This window comes from Peromyscus maniculatus, chromosome 3, assembly GCF_049852395.1.
Source record: "Peromyscus maniculatus bairdii isolate BWxNUB_F1_BW_parent chromosome 3, HU_Pman_BW_mat_3.1, whole genome shotgun sequence".
NCBI lineage: Eukaryota > Metazoa > Chordata > Mammalia > Rodentia > Cricetidae > Peromyscus > Peromyscus maniculatus.
The window spans coordinates 66487119-66492633 of record NC_134854.1 but is presented as its reverse complement, the minus strand read 5'-3'; the positions used below and the strand labels follow the sequence as shown (position 1 = coordinate 66492633).

Genomic DNA, 5515 nt, shown 5'->3' with positions numbered 1-5515 from the left:
CTCCTGGTCTCTTCAGGGACTCTGATCCTGTCACATGGTGCCAAGCCTTAGTTTATATGACACCTCCAACCCTGGGATCCACAACTGAGGCTCACCTTTACCAGTGGCCTCTTAGCCTCTCTGCAGGTATACCAACTCTGCCACACGGTGCCAAGCCTCAGCTGCTCTCCATGACCCCTTCACATCTTCAAAACTAGTAACATGTGGGAGACTCTTATATGTTACCAAGTTCAGCTGCCAGCTAGAGATGCAGCCTTGGCCCCCTCGGGACTACTGTGTGCTGACCCTGAGGAAATACTTTTCAGAAGATTCTACCACAGTGATGCTTGTCCCTTTTTTGTTTGTTTGTTTTGTTTTGTTTTTGTTTTTTTCCGAGACAGGGTTTTTCTGTGTATATTTGTGCCTTTCCTGGATCTCGCTCTGTAGCCCAGGCTGGCCTCGAACTCACAGAGATCCGCCTGCCTCTGCCTCCTGAGTGCTGGGATTAAAGGCGTGCGCCACCACCGCCGGCTCAGCTTGCTTTCTTATACAAACCAGAACTACCTGCCCCGGGTTGGCTCCATCTGTAGTGAGCTTGGCCCTCTCTCATCAATCATCAATCAAGACAATGCCCCACAGACTTGCCTACAGGCCAATCCAATGGAGGCACTTCCTCAGCTGAGGGTCCCTCTTCCCAGGGGAATCTAGTTTGTGTCAGGTTGACAACAAACCAATTCACCACCCAACAAAATCAAACACTGGAGGAATGCCTCCACTTCTGAGTACTGACTACTCCTGACCTCACACAAGAGCCAGCCAGGGAGAATGTCCGTCCCCATGGAGAAGCCATCACTGCTGGAGTGGGGCAGCCAGGGAGGCATGGGGACCATTTTTCATATTCATTGTGTATGTGCAGTTGGTACCCAATACATCAACCAATGAGCTGTCTCTCATGATCCAGAAATGAAGCTATGAAATCCATGTGTCCAGATGACTCAGTTTCTTCACTCACATGCACACGTAACATACACTTGTTCACACACACACACACACACACACACACACACACACACACACACACAATCTTTGTTTTTGTTTTTGTTTTGTTTTATTTTCAAGATGGGGTTTCTCTGTGTAGCTTTGGAGCCTTTCCTGGAACTCACTTGGTAGCCTAGGCTGGCCTTGAACTCACAGAGATCCGCCTGGCTCTGCCTCCCAATGCTGGGATTAAAGGCGTGCGCCACCACCGCCCGGCCACACACACTCTTTTTTTTTTTTTTTTTTTTTTAAAGATTTATTTATTTATTATGTATACAGCATGTATGACTGCAGGTCAGAAGAGGGCACCAGATCTCATTACAGATGGTTGTGAGCTACCATGTGGTTGCTGGGAATTGAACTCAGGACCTCTGGAAGAGCAGTCAGTGCTCTTAACCTCTGAGCCATCTCTCCAGCCCCGCCCCCACACTCTTATACATGTATGTAAACATATATTCCACCCACAAAGACCCGTATGCTTCTTCACTTACATGGACACACATGCCCACACAGAGACACAAGGTAAACAGCTCCGAACCTTATTGGAATCCTGATTCAATCTACCAAGCTGTATTTTTTTTTTTGCTTTTTTTTTTTTCACATTCATCATGTATGTGTAGTTGTTACCAGTATATCAGCTGACGAGCTGTCTCTCATGACCCAGAAATGAAGCCATAATAATTCATATGTGTCCAAGATGGGAGAAAGCCAGGCAAACATCTCACTGTTACTTCCTGGTTTCCACGTGATCCTGAGATGGCCAAGGTAGAGCCGCACCAGTCCCCTGTTCCCTTCGCTTGTACTCTGGGTGGTTCTGCAAACATGGAATCATATATGCAACTGGTCTGCCCTCAAAGCAGATCTGGTACACGGCTGTGAACAGTGGGAAGCTGTCCAGCAGGCCCTTTGTGCTTGAGGATGTGGTACACCTGGGCAGAGGTATGTGGTCCCTGCAGCTTTTGTCCGTTCAGCATCTCCTTCTCCAATTCCTCAATAGTCTTTCCGGTCCTGGCAAAGGCTTCAGCTACCTTGCGGTTCCGTCCCCCTTAACGGGTACCGACAAGATCAGCCACCCCACAGCTCTCCAGAAAAGTGGCTGTAGACACCTGGCCCTTGCCAAACGTCCTGGCAAACTCGATCATTTCCATGAGGCCCAGGCGGATGACAGCGGCCTTGGTGCTGTTTCCAGAACTGTCGCAGAAGCCGACCCCCAGGGCGACAATGTTCTTTAGAGCCCCAGACAGCTCCACTGTGTCTGAGTCTTCCACCACAGTGATTTGGAATTTGGGGGTCTGCAGCAGCTCTTTGAAGAGAAGGCCATTCTTCAGCACCTTGCTGCCAATGGTGGTCTCACAGAAGTGCTCTTCGGCCACCTCTCTGGCTATGTTGGCCCCCATCAGCACGCTGACGTCTATGCCCACCTTCTCTCCGATGATGTCAGAGGCAAGCTTCAGGCCCTCGGGGCCCTGGTCTATGCCCTTGATCAAGCTGAGGCCCAGGGCCTTCGTGGGGACTATGTCGGCAATCTTATCACAGATGGTTCGAATGAACTAGTGTGGGGAAGCAAATACCAGCAGGTCTGCATCCTGCACAGCCTGGCCGAGACTCGAGGTGGCCACTACATTCTCTGGTAGCCTGTGTCCAGGCAGGTGCTTTACGTTTTTGTGGTCACTATTAATGATGTCTGTCAGCTTCCTCCCGTTGACCATTTCTTCGAATACCCACATCATGACCGTGGATGCAAACTTCTTCATGTTCTTCACATTGCTCCCGATGATTTTTGAAACAACCGATCGCCAGTTCCCTGAGCCCACGACGCACACTTTCAAGGGCTTTGCCCCTGCTTCCAGGCTGGTATCCTCCTGTGGGGACTGTGCCTTCCCAGGGGGCTGCTGGCCTCCATCTGCTTGGTCTCGCCTGCCGGTGCCCTGCCCTGTCTGCAGGCCCCTGCCTGCCTGTCAGAGACCTGAGTGTGGTGGCTCATGCCTGTAATTCCAGCACATGGAGGCTTGGGTGGAGAACTGACTCAAGTTCAAGGACAGGTTGAGCTACAGAGTGAGACTCCCTGGAAACAAATAGGATAAAAAGCATTTTAAGAAGGCGGCTGCAGTTCAGTGGACAGAGCACTTTGTTAGTGTGCGTGTGCTTGAGGCCCTGGGTTCCAGGGCTAGCACCGCCTCAGCCACATGTGCCAGCAAATGCCTGAGATCCCGGCACTAGGGTAGTGGAGACGGGAGGATCAGAAGTTCAAGGTCAGCCTCAGCTCCAAATAGAGTTAGAAGCCAACCAGGGATGATATGTGTCTCAAAATAAATGAATAACAAATAAAACAGATCAAAAGACATGTATAAGGCGACTTGCTGTTTAAACATTGCGTGCTTGATGAAATCAAGAAAATGGCATGGGGGCTGGAGAGATGGCTCAGTGGTTAGGAGCACTGACTGCTCTTCCAGAGGACCCAGGTTCAATGTCCAGCGCCCACATGGCAGCTCACAACTGTCTGTAATTCCAGTTCCAGGGGACCCGGACACCCATGGCAAAACACCAAGGCACGTAAAAAATAATAAAAAATATTTTAAAAAAGAAAATGGCATGGTTTTTAAAAAGCCAGATTATGATGGCAACATAGATACATTTGTTTTGAGGCAGGGTCTCCTGTTTCCAGGCTGGCCTTAAACTTACCTGAATTTATAAAGTGGAGGATGACCTTGAACTTGTGGTGGTCCCACTTTCCCCTTTGGAGTGCTATATTTGTAAGCACACACCACCATGCCTGATTTATGTGGTGCTGGGGGATCAAACCCAGAGCATTGTGCATGCTGGGAAAACCCTCTATCAACTGAGCTACATCCCCAGCCATGACTATACATATATTATAAGAAGGAGGGCTAGGTGTGGTGATGCAATTCTTTAATCCCAGCTCCCAGGAGGTAGAGGCAAGCGGATCTCTGAGAGTTCGGGGCCAGCCTGATTTACATAGCAAGTTCTAGGCCAACCAGAACTATATAGAGAGATCTCTGCCTCAATACATATATATATATATATATGCTAGAGAGATGGCTCAGTGGTTAAGAGCACCAACTGCTCTTCCAGAGGTCCTGAGTTCAATTCCCAGCAACCACATGGTGGCTCACAACCACTTGTAATAAGATCTGGTGTCCTCTTGTGGACTGCAGGAATACATGCAGGCAGAATACTGTATACATAATAAATAAATGAATCTTTTAAAAATATATAGAGAGAGATAAATAAAATAAGGATTTTTTAAACTTTATTCTATGTGCATTGGTGTGGAGGTGTCAGATCCCCTGGAACTGGAATTACAGACAGCTCTGAGCTGCCATGTAGGCACTGGGATTGAACCCAGGTCCTCTGGAAGAGCAGTCAGTGCTCTAAACCGCTGAGCCAACTCCCCAGGTCCTAGGATTCTTTATCTTCTGGAGAAAAGTGTGCGCACGTGCATGGAGGCCAGAGGCTGACATTAGGTTTCTTCCTCAATTGATTTCTACCTTATTTTATAAGACAACATCTGCCATTAAATTTGGAGCTAGCTGATTAGGCTAGACCAACTGACCAGCAAGCCCCGGGGCCTTTTGTCTCTGCCTCCCTGGTGCTGGGATTACAAGGGGCTTTTGATGTGGGATGCGAACTCAGGTCCTCAGGCTTATCTGTAAAGCACTTTACCAACTGACTCATCTCTTCATCCATAATCAATCATTTTTTAAAGGGTAAAAGTATTAGTTGGGCAATAGGCCACTTACTTAGCATGTGTGAGGCCCTAGGTTCTATCCCTAGCCCTGGAAAAAGAAGTTAAAATGAAAAAAAAAATAATAAAGACACAGGGTCCATCCCAGGGTAACTAATCACTCTCAAGAGATGTCTCCCCAGTGCTGGGATTAAAGGCTTGTCCCGCCACTGCCCATGTCGGCAGTCTTCAGCTGTGAGAGAGCGGGGCAGAGATGATGTCTTTTCTCAAGACAACACGGGGCGGCTGGGGGGCGGGGGCATGGTTACTTTCTCCCACAGGGGTCACTAGGGGGCGCACGAGTCCGAGCAAGGCATTCTGAGAAGCGATGCAAGCGGGTCCAGAATCGGAAGCTCCCATGAGGGTCCTAGCCCTGGAAGGATTGCTCTAGGCTGCGGGGAATGGGGGCTTAGGATGGGGGGTGGCTAAGTCCCTCAGTCTCCAGTCTCCCAGCGGCGTACCTGTCCCTCCTTCCCTCCCTTCGGTCATCTTTCTGATTGAAGAGGGAGGCTTACCCCCAGGTAAGAGCAGGACTCACCTCAGCGCATGCTCCCTATCTGCCGGAGCCAGAGATGCTCTGGTGGGACGAGGTCTCTGGAGTTTAGAGACCGGAGGCTCCACAGATTTCCAGGAGCCACGCAGAGTTTCATGAGAGTGATAGCCTTGGGATTCTGGGGCTGGAGGAAGGTTCCAGCTTGTCCCCCACCCAAGATGGTACTCCCTGGCCTCAGTTTCCCTGGCCTCTTGGGAAAA

The 5515-nt window shown here is 49.6% G+C and overlaps 1 pseudogene; it reads right to left on the bottom strand.

Moving 5' to 3' along the window:
* Positions 1–1609: 1609 nt before the first annotated feature.
* On the bottom strand, positions 1610–2972 carry LOC102921405 (glycerol-3-phosphate dehydrogenase 1-like protein pseudogene; annotated as a pseudogene).
* Between the last annotated feature and the right edge of the window lie 2543 nt (positions 2973–5515).